The 27,771-nt window shown below is 37.7% G+C and overlaps 1 protein-coding gene across 1 annotated transcript in view; it reads right to left on the bottom strand.

The window, feature by feature from the left end:
* The window catches only part of MAGEB16 (MAGE family member B16), a 108,961-nt gene extending 87,934 nt beyond the window's left edge, over positions 1 to 21,027 (bottom strand). The window contains exon 1 of the mRNA XM_064574823.1: positions 20,994 to 21,027. The gene's annotated coding sequence lies outside the window, so the exon portion shown is untranslated. The remainder of the gene's footprint in view (positions 1 to 20,993) is intronic.
* Positions 21,028 to 27,771: the final 6,744 nt, after the last annotated feature.

Genomic DNA, 27,771 nt, shown 5'->3' with positions numbered 1-27,771 from the left:
TTTTTTTTTTTTAAGATTTTATTTATTAATTTGACAGAGAGAGAGCAGCAGAGGGAGAGGGGAGAAGCAGACTCCCTGCTGAGCAGGGAGCCCAATGAGGGGCTCGATCCTAGGACCCCAGGGTCATGACCTGAGCCAAAGGCAGACAGTCAATGCCCCGGAAAGGGGCTTCTTATGAATAATAAGACTCCCATTTCATCTTCATGGCTCTGAAGCATTTTCAGAAACCAAAGACAAGTGGTCAAATATTATAACAAAAATGCTCCCATTGCTCTTATTGCTCAGGAAATTCCAAGCTGTGAGCCAGGAACCTAACTGTGGACAAAGACCAAACATATATTTCTTATTATAAATCAAAATATCACAACACGGAATGGGTATATTCGGTCATTGTTTTCCCTCAAAGCAAATGGGATTCACAGGATTTGTGCTGATTTGTGAAGATCACCTATTTGTCTCCATCCCATTCATACAAGAAATCATCTCATCCCATTGAAAATCTAGGCTAATTTGGAAACTCTAATTACTGAGATGCCTCCATTCAACTCAGCAGTAATTTCCACTTTTAAATCACCTCCACCTCCCCCAAAATAAGATAATCTTTCAGATATTTATTTAGTATTCAGATGGTTTCACTTTTTGTTCCAATCTATGTAGTAATACTTTCTGTAATTGAGAATTCCTTTTATTATTCCTTCACCTTGCTTTGTCTTTTATAAGTCAAATAATTCTGTCTTCCTTAAGCCATAAAATTTTTCTTATTTAGGGGCACCTGAGTGGTTCAGTCGGTTAAGCGACTGTCTCTTGATTTTGGCTCAGGTCATGATCTCAGTGTCCTGGGATCAGCCCCATGTTGGGAGTCTGGTGTCTGGCTCAGCGGGGAGTTGGCTTCAGGATTCTCTCTCTCCCTCTGCCCTCCCCTTCTCCCCGCCTCATCCCTGCACTCGCTCTCGTTCATGCTCTCTCTCTCGTTCATGCTCTCTCTCTCATTCTCTCTCTCAAATAAATGAATCTTAAGAAAATTATCTTATTTATTCCAAGCCTTCCATATACAGGCTCTACATGTGTGAAAATTTGCTCAACAGAGGGAAGTCAACACTGAAACTTTAAAGTTACAAGTAATCTGTCCTTTCTGAGAGTTCTTACTCATTTTGATGATTATTGATGAAACATTTGTACTCTATGGTACTTACCAGAAAGAAATTTTGAAATACTGGCTTTCCCTTCCATTGCCATATGATAGTGTACTGTTTAAAGTGGTTCAGATAGGGGCGCCTGGGTGGCTCAGTCGTTAAGCCTCTGCCTTCGGCTCAGGTCATGATCCCGAGGTCCTGGGATCGAGCCCCGCATTGGGCTTCCTGCTCCGCTGGAAGCCTGCTTCTCCCTCTCCCACTCCCCCTGCTTGTGTTCCCTCTCTCATTGTGTCTCTCTCTGTCAAATAAATAAAATCTTAAAAAAAAAAAAAGTGGTTCAGATAAAAATAAAGGTTATTGCTTGGAGTTATAAAATCTTTCAAATATCTTTCATGATATTAAGCTTCTGTGATTTTACAGTTGCAGAAATTACACTGCATTTGTTCTATTCACAATTTATTATTTTCATATATGCACATGCATATGATATATAATTTCTTAATAGGATGCAAATTTTCTCTGTAATTATTTTTTAAATTTCTGAAAGATTGACGTTTAGAAAATAAAACCGATTCTTGTTTTATCTCACTTCGTTTTGGAATACGTGTATTCTCTATGAGATGTGGATAATAAATGTTGGCAAAGTCCTTTTTAAGGCCTAGCTTTTGTAGCACAGTTCAAAATGTTTGGTAAGAGCCATTTTTATACAGAATTGTTAATGCAAATCACTTTATTATTGAAATTTGAAATAGTATTTCTATAAATTGATTCTTTTCAATTTATTAATTTTAATCAAATGTCAGAATTTGATTTGCTAACAATGCTTTATTTATGTTGCATTTTGCACTTAATATACTACCATGGCCTAAGTGTTAACATTTAAATACTTTTTTGTTAAACTACAAATAAAGCTAATGGAGCAACAATTTCCTTCTATTATGAAAGGATTCAATATTGTGTTTCCCAGACTTTCATTTTATAGATATATGCACAAGCTTGGATTGTCCTAAACAGTATCTGTGCAATTGCCTGATCCCTGTGAATGCCCAGTGTGAAATTTACTTTGACACAGATACATAGGTATATGTCTTTCTATCATGCAGTCTATAAACTTGTTATGAGTATCCTCTGCTACTTTATTTCTTTGCAGTAATACATTGCACATAAATTGTAAAAGTCTGAATTGAAAAAGACTTCATAGGATGTTGCTACAGTGTAGATATTAAAATATGATTCCATAGAAATCTACTACATTATATATATTTACATATGTAACCCAACTGTAAATAATAAGGAAGCCATTCTGTTGAAAGGTCCAAGTGTCATAAAACACATGAACGAAGTTTGAGTGCTTTATTAATATTACCAGAACTACTGAAACTACTTTTTCCTGAGGCCTTGCAAACTGAACATGAATGATGTGACATAAGCTTCAGGGAAATCACCACAAAGCTTATATACAGACAATGTCTGAGCCTGTTGCTGAGTGGGTCACTCAAAGAGATCACCAAAGATTCTAAATGCAAACCAGAAAATCTCTCCAATTGCCAGCTTGCCTTCACTCCATCTAAAGATGCTTCTACCCTGACTTTAGAAATCTCGACTGGCTACCTTCGCAATTCAGAAACTGGTTTATCATTTTCTCCACTCATTAGCCATTGCTTTTCTTTTATTTCCATAGAAATGCCTCTTGTTTAATACCTGATAACTTGAACCATAGGCCTACCTTTGGAAACACACCTGCATCACCACCTCCTGAAATTAGTTTAACAGAACTGACCCATTGTCAGGACTAAGATTCCTTCTATGAGATAAATTACCACCTCAGCTCTTAGTATGTGAAGCTTCCAGGGAAGTTTCAGAGAAGGGAACGCTAGGGGCTTAGGGCTATCCAACACAAAATGTTCCACAGTGTCGTACTGATTATTTTGAATTAAAGTTACTTAAGAAGTGGCCAGTGCCAGAACACTAAGACTTTCCTTTGTTTCGGGAAAGGAGGAAATAAATTCTACATGTGAATGCTACCCCCTCACACACCAGAAGGCAGAGAGACCACCTCATTGTCAGTGACAGGGAATTCAGGGCCAAGAATTCTGTATAAACAAATCTTGTTACTTTCACTAATTTACTACCCAGTCCAAATCCTGTTTAAAACCCCTTACTAGGGGCACCTTGGTGGCTCAGTTGGTTAAGCATCTGCCTTCGGCTCAGGTCATGATCCCAGGGTCCTGGGATCAAGCCCTGCATCGGGCTCCCTGCTTGGCGGGAAGCCTGCTTCTCCCTCTCCCACTCCCCCTGCTTGTGTTCCCTCTCTCGCTGTTTCTCTCTCTGTCAAATAAATAAATAAAATCTTTAAAAAAAAGAAAAAAGAAAAATAAAATCCCTTACTAATTACAGCTCCTGAACATAAGAACATAATTGTCCTGCACATTCTTCACAGATTTGTGCTTCTTTGTCCGAAATGTACAAAAGCTTCCTACCTTGGTCATTCTTTGCATCTCAATTTCATCATTAGTCCTCAGAGCGCATGTAATAAAACGTCGGTTTTTCCTTTTGTTAAAAAAAACAACAACAGGGGCGCCTGGGTGGCTCAGTCGTTAAGCCTCTGCCTTCGGCTCAGGTCATGGTCCCAGGGTCCTGGGATCGAGCCCAACATCGGGCTCCCTGCTCCGTGGGGAGCCTGCTTCTCCCTCTCCCACTCCCCCTGCTTGTGTTCCCTCTCTTGCGGTGTCTCTCTCTGTCAAATAGATAAATCTTAAAAAAAAACAACAAAAACAACAACACATTACCAGAACTCTATGAATGAATTTAAGCAGAATTGTATGCATACAGCTTTGTTTTATTTTGTTTTTAACATTTTCTAATTCAGTAGCAAAAATTAAAATATCATTTTTCTCACTTTTATTTTTAAGTAAGTTAAATGTGTGAAGATCTCTATAGTAATACTATATTTCATTTTATTTGGACCTGTAATTCCATTTGGACTTTCACATCCAGTCCACAATTGCAACCATCTAAAATATTTTGTATACTTACTGTATTTTAAACCTTTTTTACAGTTTGGTTTAATGCTGTGATATAATAAGCTGTCCCTTGGAGGAATATAAAACTCATTGCAAGTATCATATAATGTGATTCACTTTTTTGCTTTTTTATAAAATTTCCACAGATATGTTGACTCAAGATACGCTTATTTTATTGCATAGCCAAAATTTAAATTTGGAAGTTTGAGCATATTTTCAGTAAAAACATACAGATGTCTAAGATTTGCTGAATGGAGGAATATTTAACTTAGTGGATAATAATCAAGCTTCTACCAATTCCAATACCCTACTATTTTATCAGCCAAATTTATTGACCACATTACGTGGCAGAGAGAGTTAAATTTTAAAATGTCAACATTAAATTGATGTCTCCACTGGTAATTATTACTAATATTTAGCACTGTACCACAGTAATATACTGTGCAATACAGCATTGTGCTCATTTATTAATATTTAATTTGTTTTCTTATGTCCTCTTTGGCAAATGGAAGGGCAACTGGCTGAGTTGCTGTGCCAATGATAGGTCCTGTTGTAGAATACTGCCAGCAGGAATATATAGTTATTATATATTCTCCCTTTCATGTCATTCTTCCCCACGAAAATATTCTTTATTTCTTTTTTTTTTAAAGATTTTATTCATTTATTTATTTGAGAGAGAGAGAGACAGCATGAGCAGTGGGGAGGAGCAGAGAGAGTGGGAGAAACAGGCTCCCTGACGAGCAGGTAGCCCTACATGAAGCTCCAAACCAGGACCCTGGGATCATGACCTGAGCCGGAGGCAGATGCTTAACCATGTGAGCCACCCAGGCGCCTGGAGCATGTGACTCTTGTTCTCAGGGTTGTGAGTTCAAGCCCCATGTTGGGTGTAGAGCTTACTTAAAAAAACAAAAAACAAACAAAAAGCCTTTAAAAAAAAAAGATAAATTTTCAACTCACTTGAGTAGATACCAAAAAGCATGACTGCTGTATCATACAGTATAGTAAGAGTATGTTTAGTTTTGTAAGAAATTGACAAATTGTCTTCCAAAGTGGTTATAACTTTTTGCATTCCCATCGGCCATGTATGAAAGTTACTGTTATTCCACATCCTCATCAGCATTTGATATTGTCAGTGTTTAGGATTTGGGCCATTCTGACAGGTATGTGGTGGAATCTCACTGTTGTTTTAATTTGTATTTCTCTAATGACATAGGATATGGAGCATTTTTTCATATCCTTATCTTCTGTCTGCCTATCATTTTTGGTAAGGTGTCTATTCAGGTCTTTGGCCCATTTTTAGTGGAGTTTTTGTTTACTTGTTGAGCTTTAAGAGTTCTTTCTATATTTTAGATAATAGTTCTTTATCACATATGTCTTTTGCAAATATTTTTTTAATATTTTAATGAAGTCTAGTTTATCATTTCTTTCATGGATCATGCCTTTCCTGTTATTTATATTTTATTGCCTACCCAAGATCATCTAGATTTTTATTTTATATTATCTTCTCAGAGTTTTATAGTTTTGTGTTCTACATTTATCCATTATGAGTTAAATTTTGTGACAGGTATAAGGTCTGTGTCTAGATTATTTTTTTGCATATGAATGTCCAGTTTTCTTCAGAACCATTTATTGCGAAGACCATCTTTGGTCCATTGTAGTACCTTTGCTCCTTTGTTAAAGGTCAGTTGGCTATATTTATGTGTACTTATTTCTGGAATTTCTATTTTTTTCCATTGGCCTGTCTATTCTTTCATCAGTACCATACTATCTTGATTACTGTAGCCTCATAGTAAGTCTTAAAGTCAGGTAGTGTCAGTCCTCTGAGTTTGTCCTTCTCCTTCAATATTGTGTTGGCTAATCTGGATCTTTTGCCTCTCCATATAAATTTTAGAATGAGTTTGTTGATATCAAAAAATAAATTGCTGGGATTTTGATTGGGATTGCAATGACGCTACAGATTAAGTTGGGAAGAAGTGACATCTTGACAATATTGAGTCTTCCTATCCATGAACATGGAATGTCTCTCCACTTCTTTCTTTCTTTCATCACAGTTTTATAGCTTTCCTCATGTAGATATTGTATTTATTTTGCTAGATTTATAAATTTTATTTTTTTAAAGATTTTGTTTATTTGAGAGAGAGAGAGAGAGCACTATAGAGAGAGAGAAAGCCCAAGTGGGGGCCAGAGGAAGGGGGAGAGGCAGGCTCCCCCCGAGCAAGGAGTCCGACATGAAGCTCAATCCCAGGACCTCGAGATCATGACCTAAGCTGAAGGGAGATGTTTAACCAACTGAGCCACCCAGGCACCCCACATTTATAAATTTTAAAATTTTGTTAGATTTATTTATGAGTAAATAGATAAATCTTTTTTAAAAAATAAGATTTTGATTAATTTATTTATTTTAGAGAGAGATAGAGAGCATGAGCAGAGGGAGAGACAGAGGAGGAGGGACATGGAGAGAGAGAATCTCTTAAGAAGACTCCACAATGAGCACCAAGCCCACATGGGGCTCGATCTCACAACCCAGAGATCATGACCTGGGCCAAACCAAGAGTCAGGCACTTAAAAACAACTGAGCCACCCAGGTGCTCCTCATCCCCCCAAAACAAATCAAATTAAATTAAATTGAAAACATTTATGTAGCTTTTACTATGCAGTATATACTGAGCACTGAAGGGACTTAAAGGTGAATAGATACTTTAACTTCGCTCTTAAATATTTTCTATTTTTGTTTTTGTCACTTAGGACTTTTTAGCCACAAATAACAGAATACATGAATACAAGGGGTTTAAAGATAAGAAAATCCAGGGGTGCCTGGGGGCTCAGTCGATGAAGCATCTGACTCGATTTCAGCTCAGGTCATGATCTAAGGGCTGTGAGATTGAGCCCCACGTCAGGCTCTGTGCTCAGTAAGGAGTCTGCTGGAGATTCTCTCTCTTCTTCTCCCTCTCTTCCTGCCCCTCTCCCTGCTTGCTCACTCTCTCACTCTCTCTCCTTTAAATAAATAAATCTTAAAAAAAAATAAAGATAAGAAAATTCAATATTTTATATTACATGAAATCAGGTGATGAAGATTATATGGGTAACTGTTCATTTCATCATCAAAATGATAAGAGGGGGCGCCTGGGTGGCTCAGTTGGTTAAGCGACTGCCTTCGGCTCAGGTCATGATCCTGGAGTCCCAGGATCAAGTCCCGCATCGGGCTCCCTGCTCGGTGGGGAGTCTGCTTCTCCCTCTGACCCTCCTCCCTCTCATGCTCTCTGTCTCTCATTCTCTCTCTCTCAAATAAATAAATAAAATCTTTAAAAAAAAAATGATAAGAGATTCATGGGCACCTGGGTGGCTCAGTTGGTTAAGCATCTGCCTTTGGCTCAGGTCATGATCCCGGGGTCCTGGGTTCAAGCCCCACATTGGGCTCCTTGCTCAGCGGGGAGCCTGCTTCTCCCTCTCCCTCTGCCTGCCGCTCCCCCAGCTTGCGCTCTCTCTCTGTCAAATAAATAAATAAAATCTTTTTAAAAAATGTTAAGAGGGTGCCTGGGTGGCTCAGTTGGTTGAGCAACTGCCTTCAGCTCAGGTCATGATCCTGGAATCCTGGGATCAAGTCCTGCATGGGGCTCCCAGCTCAGCGGGGAGCCTGCGTCTCCCTCTGACCCTCTCCCTTCTCATGCTAGTTCTCTCTCTCTCTCAAATAAATAAATAAATAAAATCTTTATTTTTTATTTTTTTTTAAAGATTTTATTTATTTATTTGACAGAGAGAGACACAGCAAGAGAGGGAACACAAGCAGGGGGAGTGGGAGAGGGAGAAGCAGGCTCCCCACAGAGCAGGGAGCCCGATGCGGGACTCGATCCCAGGACCCTGGGATCATGACCTGAGCTGAAGGCAGTCGCTTAACCAACTGAGCCACCCAGGTGCCCAAATAAATAAAATCTTTAAAAAAAATGTTAAGAGATTCATTTTTGCTCAGCTATTCTCAGCCTGCTGGCCTCATTTTAGGTATGTACACTAATAAACCCCAAAAAGCTACTGAAGATCTTACATAACACCTTCATTCAGCTATTCCTGGTGGAAGACAAATGTCATCTCTCCTTGTGCTTCTATTTTCCTGGGAGGCAAATCTTTCCCAGTCCCATACAGCAGAGTTCCCCTTGCGTCTCATTTTGAGAATTGCATACCATGCTTGTGGATAAACCAGTCTTTGGTAAAGGAAATGGTACATTTACAAAAAGTGGGATAAGTAGTGAAGAAGAAAGGAAAAGTGACTGTTAGGAAGGCAATCAACAGAGTGCTCTCTAGGGTTACAGTATATCAATGGTACTGCTAGTCTAGTGTGAAAGCTGGGGAAATTATGAAATCATAGCATATTAAATCCACCACTAAGTTCATGATCATCTCCCCTCTTCTAGTTACTAATGAGGAAAATGAGACCCAGGTAATCCAATTCAATACCATCCAATCCGAGGTCATAGTACAGTGTAGCAGCAGGACTTGCATCTAGTTTACTAGACATCTAGTTACTAGATGATTTCTGCTCCAGCATCCTTTCTATTAAGAGGTTTTCCCCCATTTGTTGGTTTAATTCTCTGTCTTTTGCTAGTCTAGTAGTGCAACATGATCCTCAGAAGAAAGAAATCAAAGATCTAAACAACTGAAGTTCTTTTTGGTTGGATAGATATAGAGGAATCATTATGTTTTGAAATATATTTCACATTTGAATCTTGTTTTTAAATAAATTTGATTTATTTGAACAATTTTTAAATGTAAGAGTGGCAAAGCATAATTTCTTTTGCTTTTTTCATTGAAATGTATCATAAAGAAAGTTATGAAAATTCTTTCATTCAGAGTTTTATCTGGTTTCCCACTGTATTGTCTTAATTATGAAGTATATTTTTCCTTTGAGATGAATATTTTTTCATTTACCAAATAAATTATTACATGCTTATACTATTATATATGTTTTCAAAGAGTTTTTGAAATAACTTTTATACTGTTACCTACTTTAAGTCATGTATACTAAGAAAGGGTTCAAAAAATTTTATTAACCCCAGACTTGAGCCTAGAGCGTTCTGCTACTAGTTTTCCCCATTCTCCAAAAAACCCCCCACATTTCCCATCACCCTAGACAGCACTTTTTGGATCAGACCCATAAGCTAGTCCATCACACATAGGGCCAAGTAGGGACATATTTTTTTTTTTTTTTTGAGAGAGAGAATGAGATAGAGAGAGAGAGAGCATGAGAGGGGGAGGGTCAGAGGGAGAAGCAGACTCCCTGCTGAGCAGGGAGCCCGATGCGGGACTCGATCCCGGGACTCCAGGATCATGACCTGAGCCGAAGGCAGCCGCTTAACCGACTGAGCCACCCAGGCGCCCCGGGACATATTTTTCATTTTGAAATTTACTTCCTTAGGCTACAAAAGTGAACCTGAGAATCAAATTCTTTAATTTTGTTTTTATTCTGTTTATCTCTGAAATCATTTCCCTGTGTCTATTGTCTAATGTTTTCTCTATTGAAGAAATGTGAGATCATGGAATATTGGTGAGAAAATCTGGGGTCCTGATATATTTCTTAATTTTCCTCAAATAATAATCATAGGCAATTTTCCTGCAGAGGCAAACCAGCTATCCTATTTTTTACTAACAATCCTCTTCCAAGGCACTTTTATTGGTAAACCTTACTGCTTATTGACAAAAAAAAAAAAAACCCAAAAAACAAAAAAAACAACCACAACAACAAAAAACCCTTTCCTTCTTCCCAAGAAGGAGAGGAGTTTATAAGGAAGTGTGGACTTTGGATTATCTGAGAGGATAGTGTTATTCTCCAATAAATGCTACCAAATATCATCACCTATTTCTACATGACACTTTAAGTCTCTTCTAACATTTTACCACTTGCATTTCTAGGCCAGGCCCAGCTCATTTTCAGTTGCTAACTTGAGTATGTGCCATTAAGACACAGCAAATTTTCATTTCGTGGAAGTGCAGAAAGATGATGACTCACTTGGTGTCTGTGTGTCTTTTAATCTCTGCCTCATACCAACCTCAATACTCCTTTGCTATGAATACTTCTCCCCCACTACCCACATCCTTTTCTAGGATATCTTAGGCACTATATAAACTGACAGAAAGAACTCTTCCTTTTTCTGATCCTCGTCCTCCAATAGGTTGGAGCCTATTTTTGACTCCAACTTACATTTTGGCAACATTTATTGGCCTTGCTATTTGTTATTCCTCTGTAGTTTTGGATTTTATCTTGAATTTATTCCTACCCCCATCTTTAAGTTATCTTGTTAATCAATATAATTATCATTCCTACCTTATTATAATATGTCTTTCCTGAGAAAAGTACTTTTCCCAACCACTTCTGTTTGATCTACCTGATTGTTGCATCATTTCTTGTTCACACACCAAGTCCTTTATTCCGATATCCAGTATCTCCACAATGTAGCCCTGACACGACTCAGTCTTTTCACCCACTACTTGTCCCCTCTTATCTCATGCATGATCCAAGTTGTACTTCTTCTTCTTTCTTGAATGTCATTGTGTTACTTATCACCTTCCATAAAGTGCTTTATATAGCTTGTACAGTTTCGTACATTTTTATATAGTGTCTTATACAGCTTTTCCTTTCTGATAGAATACACCATTTTCCTTGCCCCAAACACAGTCTATTCAATATCATAGCACTCTTTAAGGCCCATCTCAAATGCAACCTCCCCCAATGGGTTTTTCATTCAAAACCTCTTGCCATCCTTTTTTCATTTGTCTATTTGCCATTTGAATTTTCCTGGATTATATGATTCTGTAAGAGAGGGATAATGTCTTAGTCACTTTACTCATTTCTAGACTCTAGTATTCTTCTGGGCTCTGACTGGTTATTACAGAGTTTTGAAGCTGTGAGTTTAATGTTTTACTTAGAACACAACTCATTTATCTTTTAGTAATTCTAATTAATCTTTTAACACATAGGGCAAGCTCTTCTGATTTGCTTTCATTTTCCTGTTGGCTCTTTCTACACATCAGTGCTATTGACAATCAGTAACTTCTTAAAAAATAATGTAAACATTGCTGTACTGTTTTAACTCTTTTTTTTTTTTTAATTTATTTGAGAGAGAGAATGAGATAGAGAGAGAGAGCATGAGAGGGGTAAGGATCAAAGGGAGAAGCAGACTCCCTGCTGAGCAGGGAGCCCGATGCGGGACTCGATCCCGGGACTCCAGGATCGTGACCTGAGCCGAAGGCAGTCGCTTAACCAACTGAGCCACCCAGGTGCCCTTAACTCTTTTTCTATATTTTAATAATCTGTATGTCTTCTAATTTATATTTTTCTTCCTTGAAAGTGGGTCACTGACATTTGTGACCCAAATCCAATCCCCATGCTCATGCTTTCTGACTACATGTCTTTTCATTGTACTGTATATGACACTGTGCTGAGACAGCCATGAATACCTTTGGGACCAAAATAAATGTGAGTGAAACACCTATCTTAAGTTTTAGATATTTCCTTTATAAGCCCCAAATAACAGCAATTATCGATATAATTTTATTAAAATTGAATGACTTAGCAAATGTGCCCCTTCTAGGCCCAGGATTTATGCACAAAAGAAACATTTTATATTTAATAATAATAACCACTTTCAATGAGTCATAGTCCTTTCTTATTTATGAAATTGAGTTCGAGGAGGTGGAAAATGAGAGTTAAGTACTTTTGAAAATCCTACCCCTTCAGGCTACTTGAGACTCATTTCATGCATGAAAGGACTGACACTTTAAGGGGAATCTAGTGATCTGAATATGTTCAGCTTTTCTTTAGTCATTTACACAATTAGATTTTTTTCAAATGAGAATACAACAATAGGAGTAAAATTGAAAATTCTCCTGACCAGGGTCACCTAATTCCCAGTAAACGTTTTTATATACACTGGAATTGCTAAAAGGGTAATTGCAGATTTATCAATTTGCAGAAGAAACTGAAAATGAAATGTGAGTGTGCTGCTGATAACATTTATACAGAATTACATCAATGTTTGCAACTATCATCTTTGGTGAGGAAATACTGTCTCTATTCTTATCTCTATCTTGTCAGGCTACATTAACCTCATTTTGCTTCAAATTATTTGTTCTTTATTAGCACTTAGGAGATAGTTTTTAGCATACAATTTTAAATTATTTATATTTATCTAAGATTATCCCTTCTACTGTTTTCATAAAGTCATTAACCAGATTTATCTGTCTCCCCATACCTTTTTCTCGGCACACTATGGGCTGATATAACCTTATTTTGTATAAGTATTTTACAACTTTGATCTGATTCATGTTCATTCCTTTTCTTTGAACTGTTCTATGTATTCTTATTCATGCTTTATTAGGATAAAAAAAATTCATTCTTATGTTGAAAACTTGTCCATATTGATCTTCAAAATTGTGTTGTGGTGATCTTTAATTTATAACTGTAATCTCTTTGAAAAAATAACTGTGAAAACTGCAGAAGAGTGTGAGTGATGCTTGATAAAGATTCAGTTATAAATTGGAGAAAAAAAAAATTCTTGTCTCACCTAAATGTCAGACCTGAAACCATAAAAATCCTAGAAGAGAACACAGACAGTAACTTCTCTGACATCAGCTGCAGCAACTTTTTTCTAGATAGGTCCCCTGAGCCAAGGAAAACAAAAGCAAAACTAAACTATTGGGACTACATCAAAATAAAACCTTCTGCACAGTGAAGGAAACAATCAACAGAACTAAAAGGCAGCCTATGGAATGGGAGAAGATATTTGCAAATGACATATCCAATAAAATGTTAGTATCCAAAATATATAAAGAACTTATACAACTCAACACCCAAAACCCAAATAATCCAATTATAAAATGGGCAGAAGAAAAAAATAAAAGTGAAAAATTCTCAGAACACATGAATAGACATTTCTCTAAAGATCACATCCATATGGCCAAGAGACACATGAAAAGATGCTCAACATCATTCATCATCAGGGAAATGCAAATCAAAACCACAATGAGATATCACCTCACACCTGTTAGAATGGCTGAAATCATGTGTTGGTGAGGATGTGGAGAAAGGGGAACCCTCTTGCACTGTTGGTGGGAATGCAAACTGGTGCAGCCACTGTGGAAAACAGTACAGAGGTTCCTCCAAAAGTTAAAAATAGAACTACCCTGTGTTCCAGCAATTGGGTATTTACTAGGTATTTACCTAAAGAATGCAAAAACACTAATTCAAAGGGATACATGCACCCCTATGATTAGAGCAGCATTATTTACCATAGCCAAGATATGGAAGTAGCCCAAATGTCCATTGATTGATGAACAGAATAAGAAGTGGTATAATTATACAATGGAATATTATTCAGCCATAAAAAAGAATGAAATCTTGCCATTTGCAATGACATGGATGGAGCTAGAGAATATAATACCAAGCAAAATAAGTCAGTCAGAGAAAGACAAATACCATTTCACTCATATGTGGAACTTAAGAAACAAAACAAATGAGCAAAGGGGGAAAAAAAGAGAGAGAGAGAGAAGCTAAGAAACAGACTCTTAACTTTAGAGAACAAACTGATGGTTACCAGAGGGGAGGTGGGTGGGGGGATGGGTGATACAGGTGATGGGGATTAAGGAGTGCACTTGTCATTATAAGCACTGGGTGATTAAAATAAAAACTGAAGGGGCATCTGGGTGAGTCGGTTAAGCATCTGAGTCTTGATTTTGGCTCAGATCATGTTCTCAGGGTTGTGAGACCAAGCCCCACGTTGGGATCCACACTGGGCAGGGAGCCTGCTTAAGATTCTCTCTCTCCCTCTCCTTCTGCCCCTCCCCACCACTCTCCCTCTCTAAAAAAATAATAATAATAAATATAAATAAATAAAAACTTTAAAAAAAGAGGAGAGAATCTGATATTAGTTTTCAAGTGTCAAAATATTACAGGTGTATGAATGTGGGTGTGTGTGGGTAGGTATGCACATATGTGTGCAAGAGTGTAAAAAAAAAAACCCTTTAATTGCTCTGCCTGGGTGTCTCAGTCAGTTAAGCATCTGCCTTCAGCTCAGGTCATGATCCCAGGGTCCTGGGATTGAGTCCCACATCGGGCTTCTTGCTCAGCAGGGAGTCTGCTTCTCCCTCGGCCTGCTGCTCCCCCTGCTTGTGCTCTTTCTCTCTCTCTCTGACAAATAAATAAATAAAATATTTTTTAAAAAGTTAAAACAAAACTTTAATTAATCTTATTACTGATCTGTTTTTATTGATTAAATTTTTCTACATTCAGAAGTTGCCCTATATTTTTTATTCTAAATTTTTGCTAGTACAGCTATTAAAGAAGAATACTCAATCAAAATGTTGATATAAGGAATAAAGTATTTAAATTAAGCTTTGGCATAAAGATGATAAAAAAGAAGATATATATATAACACAGCATCATGTATATACATGTTATGGTTTCCCCTCCTCCTCCTTTTTTTTCTTTTTCTTTGAATATTGGTTTGAGGAACACCAAAATGATTATGAAAAAGTTGGCTGGAAGAAGCAATCTCTCCACTTACCCTAAGATCTTTTTGCTCATAGGAGTGGGCAAGGCAATATGAGGCGTGACTGACGGAGGCACAGAAGTGGCCTTTGGTAGATTATGGGCTTTCCCAAAATCTCCTCCTTAGGCTAGCTCACTTCTTCTCAACTTCTCTGATAAGGCTATCTCGGGGTATTTATTTTAATACATCGATTTCTGGGTCCCATTCCACATCAACTGAATCAGACTCTCCACAAGAAGGGGCCTGGGAATCTGTGCTTTCTCTTCAAACATGTATGTTTTGAAAGGCAAAATGAGAAGACTTAGACTTTTTAAATTGTATAATTCTGATCATAATGATTTTTCATGATGGAAAAAGGGAGAAGAATTTTTTTGTGGTCATGTGGATTTTGGTGCATTAGAATTCTAAATAATTCTTGTTTCATTTATTTCAGTGTCATTTTGGTGGAATCCTGAACATTTGTATCTTTACCATAACAATGAACTGAATCTGGACAATTAGTTAACCACATGAACCACTGGTAAATATTTTTATTTTATAAACTGCTAATTATCAGAGGGAATTCAGTATAATTTGCACTAAATAAATTTAATCTAAATTTACAAATTTAATTTATTCAAATAATTTATATTATTCACACTTTTATTTAAATATATCTGTTTATGTGTTACTAGGTTCATGTGCATGGTAACCGAATAAATATGCAATTGATAACATTAATATTTAAACTTCTTCTATCTGATTTGTGAAGTCAGCGTTCATAGTTTAGAGTCATTGAATTCTGAATATGGAAGTAGGGTTTTTAAAACTTAAATTGCTTTATAATTCTAATATCTTTTATCTTTCTTTTTTTTAAAGATTTTATTTATTTGAGAAAAAGAGAAACAGTGTGAATGAGCATGAGCAGGGGTGAAGGGGGCAGAGGGAGAAGCAGACCCCCAGGACCCTGGGATCATGACCGGAGCCAAAGGCAGTCACTTAACTGACTGAGCCACCCAGGCACTCCATAATTCTAATATCTTTTATTTATTTTTTTAATTAAAGATCTTTACGTATTAATTTGTCAGAGAGAGAGAGAGCACAAGCAGGGGGAGCAGCAGAGGGAGAGGGAGAAGCAGGCTCCTCACTGAGCAAGGAGCCAGATGTGGGACTTGATCCCAGGACCCTGGCATCATGACCTGAGCTGAAGGCAGACGGTTAATGACTGAGCCACCCAGGCATCCTTCTAATATCTTTTAAACTACAGAAAACTATCAAGGGTGAAACAGATTAAGAAGTATTGATATGACAATTATGGAATGGCAAGGCAAAAGAAAATAATGTAGATTTATATTAATGAAATCGATTGATATACTAGCCTTTATCACTATTCCATTAGTATATTTTACACCCTTTGTTTCTGTCTGTGTGATCCCTTTAGATGTAAAAATGGCTCAACAGGTAAAAGTTGGGGTAATTTTGATTACATGGGACTTCCCAACGTTAACGTCATCTGAAATCATTACAATGCTTGGGCCAATCTTGCCAAGATTAAAATTAATGTATTTTAATTTCCAAAAGTGAATTGTACTTAAGCCAATATTTTTAAGAAATTCTAAAGATTGTATAAGATGTTTGATTTCCCTATTGGTTGTTTTGTGAGAAAAGTTGTTAAAGAAGATACCATTTGCTCTCAGTGCATTTGCTTTATTGAATGCGCATGTTATGCTTAACTAGGGCATTCAAAGCCTTGCTTTCTCTTTTGACTTTAGTAAACAATACAACATGAATTAATAAGTTGAGCTTTAATACTATACCATACCATACCACACTACATATCATACTATAACATATCATACCAGGAGATTTTAGATATCTTATGTTAACTTATTTGTAGATATCAAATATTATTATTGCCAAACACTCAATAAACAGTTCATCTAGAAATCTAACTTTTCAGTCCCTTGCATCTTCTTGACTAAATGGTTGCTTTATGATGTAGATTTCACCTGAGTTGTCTCAAAAGATTTTCTTTACTTGTACTTTTGAATAATTTACAGTATCACATATTAAACTAGAGTCAAACTTCAAAGCAGTGCTGTAGGTATCTTTGAGCATAAGAAACAAAATATTGACTCAGTTTAATGAACAGCAAAATTAAGTCTACTTTCACAATTTGGGATGCAATATAAGAATTCTGTCTCACAGACTTTACCATGTTTGTTTCTTTATATAATGTTCTGGAATGTATTTGACTAGATCCAAAGTTCCAAAGTTACTGAAGCCATAGACACTAAAGTTATAGGTAAAGGCATTTTTCTTGTTATGGTATATTTGCCAAGCCAAAAATAAAATGGAATCACGAGTTTAAAAATATTTATAATTTAATTTTGGCAGGAAAGGAAACCTTAGAAGTACTCATCTGAAATAATTACCAAGTCAGCATGAAGTAAAGCTTAAGAAGTGTGTCTACCATGGTCTCAAGATTTATTATTTTTTCTCATGTAGTCTCTTCCATTTACATTTATATTACTGAACTTTCTCAGTTCTCTCAACCCTCCCTGTGATAAAAGAAACATAAAGTTGGTGAAACATTGAGTGAGGGAGTCATGATCCAGCATAAGTCAGGAAGAACATGAGCCAACATAGTGGAGTCAATTTCCTGCAGATTGACCTCCAAAGAATAAGACAGAGCCATTAGTTTAAAGGATTAAGGATTTACTCCATATACCTCTGTGAAGACTATCACCCAGATCAAAGGCAAAGGTGGGACTTACAAAGGCAAAGCCACAAAATTTCTCGAGGAAAAGGGACTGACCAGTTTATACAAGTCCTTGGTTTGTCATTTTATGACTGACATGGACGGCTGAGCCCCAAATCCTATGATGAATTAAGATAGAGTAATCACAAGTTCACTAAAAGGTTGATTTCTCTGAAATGTTAGAGTTTCTTCATTTTCTGGGATCGTGACTATTTGCTTTATGGCACCTCCAGGCTCTGGGTCAAGCAGCAGGAAATTCCCTATGCACTTACTGAAAATTTCCACAACTCCAACCATCATATCCACATCCTAGACAGCAGCAGAAAAAGAGGAAGGATGGTGGAAAGAGTGTGCCCTCTCCATTTTGAAAAGCTTCGCAAAAATTCAACACAGCACTTCTGCTTATAGTCCAGGGGCCAAATCTTTTTTTTTTTTTTTTTTTAAGATTTTATTTATTTATTTGAGACAGAGAGAATGAGAGACAGAGAGCATGAGAGGGAGGAGGGTCAGAGGGAGAAGCAGACTCCCTGCTGAGCAGGGAGCCCGATGCGGGACTCGATCCCGGGACTCCAGGACCATGACCTGAGCCGAAGGCAGTTGCTTAACCAACTGAGCCACCCAGGCGCCCCCAGGGGCCAAATCTTAATCAGATGACTGAACCTAGCTAGAACGAAGACTGAGAAACCTCTCTCTCCTCCTCACATGACTAAATAAAATCAAAGTTTTGTCATTGAGGAGGAAAGGACAAATAGTTATTTGGGTAAGCAGTCAACAGTCTCCTTCACAAGGGCACACAAAAAGAGTTTTACCGCAAACAGCACAAAGTTATCTAATATTTCATCAATCTGCTTCCATTGGCATAATGAGTCCTTTTGATCTTTAAATATTTCTTAATAAAATAATACTTAGTAATGTTACAAGATCACAGTTTTCTTAAAGCTCTTATTATTATTTGCCTTTGAAGAAAATTCCAGGCACAAATAAGATGTAAGAATGCACATTTAAAATCATGACTAGGGGGTGCCTGGGTGGCTCAGTCGTTAAGCATTTGCCTTCAGCTCAGGTCATGATCTCAGGGTCCTGGGATCAAGCCCCGCATCGGGCTCCCTGCTCTGCGGGGAGCCTGCTTCTCCCTCTCCCACTCCCCCTGCTTATGTTCTCTCTCTCGCTGTGTCTCTCTCTGTCAGATAAATAAATAAAATCTTTAAAAAAAAATTAAAAAATAAAATCATGACTAGAATGGAAGTCCTGTATAGTAGCTCTATGGTTAACTTTTTATGTAATCTAAAATGTAATAACATTACATTGTCTCAACAAAAACCCCTGGTCTGGTCTCTAGGTTTTACCCAACAGGTAACACTGGGAAATAAGAAAAAGTTAAAAATAAATCCCCATAAACTGATTAGATTAATATTAGAACTTTTAAAAAATATTCATGTTCTTTTCTTTTGAGGCACATGGTAATGCACTTCCTTACCAATGTTGAGGCTATATATGAACATATAACTTCTTTGGCCAAAAAAAGAAAAAGTGCTGTACGTTATTTCTAAATTAAGTATCATTGGGTGATTTTTCAGATTCTCTTTCCCTGCCACATGTAAAAACTGATCCTCGCTCAGCATGGGTGTACCTTCTGAATGTACCTCTGAGTATACTTTCTCCATCTATGATGAACATGTAGTATGAGCAAGAATTAAACTATTATGTGAACCCACTGATTTTGTATGTTATTTGTTGCTGAAACATGATGTGTCCCAAAGGATATATTTTCTCTTCTCAAATGAACTTTATGGTACTGAAATTATCTTTCAGGTGTTGTTAAAAATATCATAGAAAATGTTATTAAAAAAATGAAACATCTCTATAAATTGCTCTTTATAAGTGATAGATAAATATTTAAAAAAAAACTTAAGGGCACCTGGCTAGCTCAATCGGAAGAGCATCTTAGTCTTGGGTTGAGAGTTCGAGCCCCACGTTGGGTGTAGAGATTACTAAAAATTAATTAAACTTTAAAAAATTTAAATAGTGTAGAAGTTAGACTTTATATTCATCACACATTTTACTTTATGAGAATATGAAGCATTCACATAAGCAAGAACAGTTAACAAATTCTTATTCTAATTAATCCCAAAAGAATTGCTTGGCAAGGACCAGTTTTAGGCACAAGTTAAAATCGATTGACGGATCAGCTATGCTCAGAAATGACCCCTTTGAAAATACTTTTCTACACTAATATGATTTGCTCTTCTTTCCAGCAATATTAACTTATGTATTCATTCAACAAATACATACTAGGTGGTATCTCAAGCACTCTTTCGTACTAAAGAATACAGTGATGAGTCAGTTATATCTGGTCCTCAAGGAGCCCACCATCAAGTAGAAAAAAATACACAAATATTTCAGTTGCACAAGGCAGGATGCTTTCAGTATTATATGTTATTTGAAAAAAAAATGATCTATGAGTTGATAAAAAAAAGAATATCACTAGGTATTAAAGAGAACTTCATGGAAGAGGAAAAGATATTTAAGGAGAATTATGAGATACTAAACCCTTTTTTCATGTATATACTGTACTGTGTTGTTTTTATTTATCATATACAAATGGGGCTTTGAAAAATGAATAAGATCTTGATGGCCAGAGTCTAGAGAAGAAGGAAAGGGAGCACAGAAAGAATAACAGAAGCAATGGGGACACAACAAAGGGGTAGCACCAGCCATATGTTTGTGCATATGGACCACAGGGTTGGCATAGGAGAGCGTGAATGAAGGCTGAAAAGGTGTTGAAGTGTTTATCATTCTGCATTGTAATTATTTCTTGCAGGCCTGCATTTTGTGGAAGAAATGGTACATGAGCTTAGGGGCTTCATCATTCACCTTATGACCCAGAGTAGCTTGACCCAGAATAGTCAGCCAAGTGAAAGAATGCTATAGTGGAGATTTTTATGTGGGTCCTGACCCTAACTAAAAGCCCACTAAAAGCTGGATTCTGGAGAGCCATGATTTTAAAATATTTCATTCTACTGCACTGAATTAGCAATTAGAATTAGGCAAGTCTCTAAGGAAACTAGAGCAGATCACAGGCCAAGTGCACATACTAAGTATAGGAGTCTCCTCTTATCCACCAAGACTCCCAGCGGATGCCTGGAACCAGGGATAGTACTGACACCTATATATACTATGTTTTTTCTTTAATTGAAGAAGGGTTGACGTATAATATTATATTAGTTTCAGGTGTAACACATCGTGGTTTGACAATTATGTACACTATAAAATGCTCACCATAGTAAGTGTTGTTAACATCTGTCACTATACAAGGTTATTACAATATTCCCTGTGCTTTTCATTCCTGTGACTTAATTATTCTATAGCTGGAAGTTTGTATTTCACCTAACCCTCCACCCCCCTTACTATGTTTTTTCCTATACACACACGCCCGTGATAAAGTTTAATTTATAAATTAGGCACAGTAAGAGATTAACAACCATAACTAACACTAAAATCAAACCAACCTAACAAAATGCTATAAATGCTATAATAAAAGTATCTTATTATATGTACTCACCTTTCTAACAATGATGTGAGATAAGACGCCTATGTGACGAGCTGAAGTGAGGTGAATGACGCAGGCACTGCGACGTAGCAGTAGGCTACTATTGACTTCTGATGATTCGTCAGAAAGAGGATCATCTGCTCCCCATTGACTGCAGGTAACTGAAACCGCGGAAGCGAAACCGCGGTAGCGAAACTGCATAAAGCGAAACTGCAGATAAGAGGGGATTGCAGCGGCACCTGGGTGGCTCAGCCTGAGCCTCTGACTCTTGGTTTCTGCTGGGGTAGTGATCTCAGGGTCCTGATCTCAGGGTTTGTGGGGCTGGGCCCTGCGCTCAGCGCAAAGTCTCCTTGTCCCTCTTCCTCTGCTCCGCCCCGCCCCCACTTGTTCGCGCGCTCTCTCTCAAATAAATAAATAAAATCTTTATTTTAAAAAAAGAGGGGATTGTAATAATTTGCTTTGATCCTCTTGCTCTAGTTCAGAGTTTCTTAACTTTTTTTATGCCATCAGCCTCTTTGGCAGTTTGGTGAAGCCTATGCCTCTTCACAGAATAAGGTATTCATACATAAATACTTAAAATAAGATGCAAGGATTATACGGGTGCCTGGGTGGCTCAGTCAGTTAAGCGTCTGACTCTTGATCTCAGCTCAGGTCTTGATCTCAGGGTCATAAGTTCAAGCCCTGCATTGGGCTCCATGCTGGGAGTGGAGCCTACTTAAAAAAAAAAAAAAAAAAGATGCAAGGATTATAGAAAAAACTAGTAATATTCCAGTAGGTTATCAAAAAGTAAAAAATAATATAATACATTAAAATATGTACTTCTTCATTAACACAATGCATGATAAGATCTTATGATGGGGTTAATATAACTGTCATACTTTAAAAGTAGAGATAGTAGTGATAAATATAGACAATATTTCAAGATAGCTTTAACAACTGAAATGTGATATAAATACGTATGTAGTTTTGTGGTGACCGAGTTATAGGCACAACCAATATCACTGTGGTTTGGGAATGCTATATTGCAGCTAAAAGTCAATGAAAATAAAGATGGTATTTCGCATATCCACTCTGTTCTTGGACCCCAGGTTAGAGCCCCTTGCTTAAGATAACTCAATGTCGGGGTGCCTGGGTGGCTCAGTCGTTAAGCATCTGCCTTCAGCTCAGGTCATGATCCCAGGGTCCTAGGATCGAGCCCCGCATCGGGCTCCCTGCTCAGCGGGAAGCCTGCTTCTCCCTCTCCCACTCCCCCTGCCTGTGTTCCCTCTCTCACTGTGTCTCTCTCTGTCAAATAAATAAATAAAATCTTAAAAAAAAAAAAAAAAAAAGAATTCAATGTCCCAGCGGCAAAGTGGTACCAAATGTAGCAAACATCCCATTTTCACTACCCTCTAGATAGCCTCCTGGGTATGTATATGAAAATATCTCTATTCTTTTTTTTGTTCTGTTCACTTTGTGTATGATCTTTCTTATAAATGTTAAAATATCCTACTATTATGTCTATGACAGCTTTAAAGTAAGGTGTACATCAAACCCTCAAAATACATATAAGTATGCGGGGGGGGGGGATATATATATAAATACCAGGTATTGTTCTTTACTTTAAAAAAAAGGTATTATTTAAACTGCCAATCAAAATATCTGCAAGTAGAAGTAAGACACAGAATAATAGATGAGTTGGGATATGTAATCTCATTAAGAAGGTTGTGCAAAAAGATGATATTATTCATAAAAATCAAATGGAGAAAATGAGAAGATGTTGTGAAAAGAACTTTTCTTGGAAATAGTCAATATATGTATACAACACCAAATTTAGGCAAAAGTAGATGTCTGGGTAAGCAAATCTTTTCTCTTTATTTTTCTTTTTAAAGGAAATATATCAAGTAAACAGTGCCTGAGCAGCCAAATATTAATTGATAGCTTGTTGAGCAAAGCGATTAGAAATACTAAGAGAAGAGTAATTGGACTAGAGTTGATGGGTTCTAAAACCAAAGAATCTTTTAAGGGAGATAGCTGTCATCTGCTAATTAATTTTCAGAAATGCAACCAGAGTTTACAGCTGCAGAATACTCCTTATAACTTTATGAGGAAAAAAAAAAACAAAAAACAAATGTGGGAAACAAGAGCTGATAGAATTTTTCAAGAAAGCTGGCTCAGTCAGAAAAGCATATGACTCTTGATCTGGAGTCGTCAGTTCAAGCCCCACATTGGCTTAGAGATTAAGAAAAAAAAAAAGAAAAGAAAGCATCATTTTTGGAGAGAGTATCTATTTAGTCCTAACATTTGACCACCTATTTTTAGTCTTTTGATTAGATTTATTATTATTATTACCATCATCATTATTATATTATCAAATTTATTCTTCTCTTCCCTGTTTGAAAGTGAAGATGTATCATTTTACTGAAAAAGTGAGTGGTAGAAATATGAATGATTGTTAATTTCCGTTTTGGATTTTTCTCATGTTTTAAATCTTTAAAATAATATAAAAGATCAAATGATATATGAACTACATCTGTGGTCTTTGCATATCATGTAGGTAGCCATAATTTTTAAGAATCTATAAGATTGGGACGCCTGGGTGGCTCAGTTGGTTAAGCGACTGCCTTTGCCTCAGGTCATGATCCTGGAGTCCCGGGATCGAGTCCTGCATCAGGCTCCCTGCTGAGCAGGGAGTCTGCTTCTCCCTCTGACCCTCCCCTCTCTCATGTGCACGCTCTCTCTCACTCATTCTCTCTCTCTCTCAAATAAATAAAATCTAAAAAAAAAAAAAGAATCTATAAGATTTAGTGAAGATAAAGAATTGTTTTTGAGTTTTGTGTCATCAATGTTATTTACCTTTTTACTTATGACAATGACGCTGGGAATAGCCCTGAACGTGATAATGCTGAGGGTTGTTGCCATTCCCCAAATGCCTTAAGAACCTGTGAGTACCTCAAGCAAAAGCTTTTATTTGTCTTCATGCCTCACATTTTTTAAAAGATTTTATTTATTTATTTATTTATTTATTTATTTAGAGCAGGGTTGGGGAGGGACAAGGCAGAGGGAGCCCAACGCAGGGCCCAACATGAAATCATGGCCTGAGCCAAAATCAAGAGTCAGATGCTTAACTGACTGAGCCACCCAGGTGTCCCTTCATGTCTGACTTTTATGTGCATAGCATACCAGTAAATGAAATATTCAACAAAAGATGGTTATGACAATAGACAGAATGTCAAGCCCTGGGGATTGCTGGCGGAGTGGCAGGCCCAAGGGCTGGTCCTCAGCCTTTCCTGTTCATGACCCTTTGGAGGACTCTGCCCACATCTTTCTTTTCACTGCGAGTCCTATTTGCTTTACCTGTACAATAAATTTATTTAGATAAATGACTTTTAGGTGACAAGTATCACCATGATTAAAATTATAAGAAGAACACAGGGTGCCTGGGTGGCTCAGTTGGTTAAGCGACTGCCTTCAGCTCAGGTCATGATCCCGGAGTCCCGGGATCGAGTCCTGCATCGGGCTCCCGGCTCGGCGGGGAGCCTGCTTCTCCCTCTGACCCTATCCCTTCTCATGCTGTTTCTCTCTCTCTCTCTCTCTCTCTCAAATAAATAAATAAATAAATAAATAATCTTTAAAAAAAAAAGAACAGAAGAACACAGATTTATTTTGTTTTATGAAATAACTGAAGATTTAGAAAAGATGGATAGAATGATGGATAAGACAACGGATATAGGAATGTTCTGGTTATCTCTAACTACAGAACAAACCACCCCAAATGTGGTGGCTTAAACAAAGAAAATCAATTATGATTATTATCTCTCACACTTCTGGGGTGACTGGGCTCAGCTTGGTGCCTCTTCCTCAGAGTCTTTCCTGTAGTTCCGGTCAAACAGAGGCTGGGGCTTGAATCATCCCAAAGGTTTTCTCACTCACATGTCTGGTGGTCAATGCTGCTTTTTGGAGGAGACTTTAGCAGGGACTTTTGGCCTGGACACTTAAAGATGACCTCTGCATGTGGCCCAGCCTATTTCACAGGATGGCAGTTTGGTTCTAAAGGAAAGTGAGTCAAAAAGAGAAAGAGGCAAAAAGTTTTGTAAAATTTCCTGATCTAGTGTCAGAAATTACATCACTTCCCTTCTGCTGCATGTTAGCATACTACGTTAGGATGAGGTCACTAAACCCGGCCCACCGTATGACCACATTCCAGGCAGTGCCAAAAGATTTGTGGCCATGTTTTCAAATCACCAGAAAGAGGAGTTTATAAGTACATAAAATAGTCCTTGGTTTCCCAGTTCAGATTTTCCATTACACCCTGTATTGTGAACTGTTAAATAGTCCATAAAAAAAAATTGAAGATTCATGGGTGACTCCTTTGCTATGTATATACAGGTTAATTTTTTTTTTTTTTTTTGGATTCAGCCTAGCTCTTTTTTTTTTTTATTCTTATGTTAATCCCCATACATTAATTACATCATTAGTTTTAGATGAAGTGTTCCATGATTCATTGTTTGTGCACAACACCCAGTGCTCCATGCAGAATGTGCCCTCCTCAATACCCACCACCAGGCCAACCCATCCTCCCACCCCCCTCCCCTCTAGAACCCTGTTTGTTTTTCAGAGTCCATCATCTCTCATGGTTCGTCTACCCCTCTGATTTCCCCCGCTTCATTCTTCCCCTCCCGCTACTTTCTTCTTCTTCTTCTTTTTTTTTCTTAACATATATTGCATTATTTGTTTCAGAGGTACAGATATGAGAGTCAACAGTCTTCCACAATTCACAGCGCTTACCAGAGCACATACCCTCCCCAGTGTCTATCACCCAGTCACCCCATCCCTCCCACCCCACCCCCCACTCCAACAACACTCAGTTTGTTTCCTGCGATTAAGAATTCCTCATATCAGTGAGATCATATGATACATGTCTTTCTCTGTTTGACTTATTTCACTCAACATAATACCCTCCAGTTCCATCCACGTCATTGCAAATGGCAAGATCTCATTCCTTTTGATGGCTGCATAATATTCCATTGTATATATATACCACTTCTTCTTTATCCAGTCATCTGTCAATGGACATCTTGGCTCTTTCCACAGTTTGGCTATTGTGGACATTGCTGCTATAAACATCGGGGTGCACGTACCCCTTCGGATCCCTACTTTTGTATCTTTGGGGTAAATACCCAGTAGTGCAATTGCTGGGTCGTAGGGTAGCTCTATGTTCAACTTTTTGAGGAACCTCCATACTGTTTTCCAGAGTGGCTGCACCAGCTTGCATTCCCACCAACAGTGTAGGAGGGTGCCCCTTTCTCCGCATCCCTGCCAACATCTGTCGTTTCCTGACTTGTTAATTTTAGCCATTCTGACTGGTGTGAGGTGGTATCTCATTGAGGTTTTGATTTGGATTTCCCTGATGCAGAGCGATATTGAGCACTTTTTCATGTGTCTGTTGGCCATTTGGATGTCTTCTTTGGAAAAATGTCTGTTCATGTCTTCTGCCCATTTCTTCATTGGATTCTTTGTTCTTTGGGTGTTGAGTTTGATGAGTTCTTTATAGATTTTGGATACTAGCCCTTTATCTGATATGTCATTTGCAAATACCTTCTCCCATTCTGTCGGTTGTCTTTTGGTTTTGTTGACTGTTTCCTTTGCTTTGCAAAAGCTTTTTATCTTGATGAAGTCCCAATAGTTCATTTTTGCCCTTGCTTCCCTTGCCTTTGGCGATGTTTCTAGGAAGAAGTTGCTTCGGCTGAGGTCAAAGAGGTTGCTGCCTGTGTTCTCCTTTAGGATTTGGATGGACTCCTGTCTCACATTGAGGTCTTTCAACCATTTGGAGTCTATTTTTGTGTGTGGTGTAAGGAAATGGTCCAGTTTCATTCTTCTGCATGTGGCTATCCAATTTTCCCAACAGCATTTGTTGAAGAGACTGTCTTTGTTCCATTGGACATTCTTTCCTGCTTTGTCGAAGATTAGTTGACCATAGAGTTGAGGGTCCATTTCTGGGCTCTCTATTCTGTTCCATTGATCTATGTGTCTGTTTTTGTGCCAGTACCATGCTGTCTTGATGATGACAGCTTTGTAATAGAGCTGGAAGTCCGGAATTGTGATGCCGCCGGCTTTGCTTTTCTTTTTCAATATTCCTCTGGCTATGCGGGGTCTTTTCTGGTTCCATACAAATTTTAGGATTATTTGTTCCATTTCTTTGAAAAAAGTGGATGGTATTTTGATGGGGATTGCATTGAATGTGTAGATTGCTCTAGGTAGCATTGACATCTTCACAATATTTGTTCTTCCAATCCATGAGCATGGAACGTTTTTCCATTTCTTTGTGTCTTCCTCAATTACTTTCATGAGTATTTCATAGTTTTCTGAGTACAGATCCTTTGTCTCTTTGGTTAGATTTATTCCTAGGTATCTTATGGTTTTGGGTGCAATTGTAAATGGGATCGACTCCTTAATTTCTCTTTCTTCTGTCTTGTTGTTGGTGTATAGGAATGCCACTGACTTCTGTGCATTGATTTTATATCCTGCCACTTTACTGAATTCCTGTATGAGTTCTAGCAGTTTTGGGGTGGAGTCTTTGGGGTTTTCCACATAAAGTATCATATCATCTGCAAAGAGTGAGAGTTTGACTTCTTCTTTGCCAATTTGGATGCCTTTGATTTCTTTTTGTTGTCTGATTGCTGTGGCTAGGACTTCCAATACTATGTTGAATAGCAGTGGTGATAGTGGACATCCCTGCCGCGTTCCTGACCTTAGGGGGAAAGCTCTCAGTTTTTCCCCATTGAGAATAATATTTGCTGTAGGTTTTTCA

Source organism: Mirounga angustirostris, unplaced genomic scaffold (assembly GCF_029215605.1).
Source record: "Mirounga angustirostris isolate CCGP_5_RB_7025 unplaced genomic scaffold, mMirAng1.0.hap1 SCAF_11, whole genome shotgun sequence".
Classification (NCBI taxonomy): domain Eukaryota; kingdom Metazoa; phylum Chordata; class Mammalia; order Carnivora; family Phocidae; genus Mirounga; species Mirounga angustirostris.
This window is presented reverse-complemented; position numbering and strand designations above follow the sequence as displayed.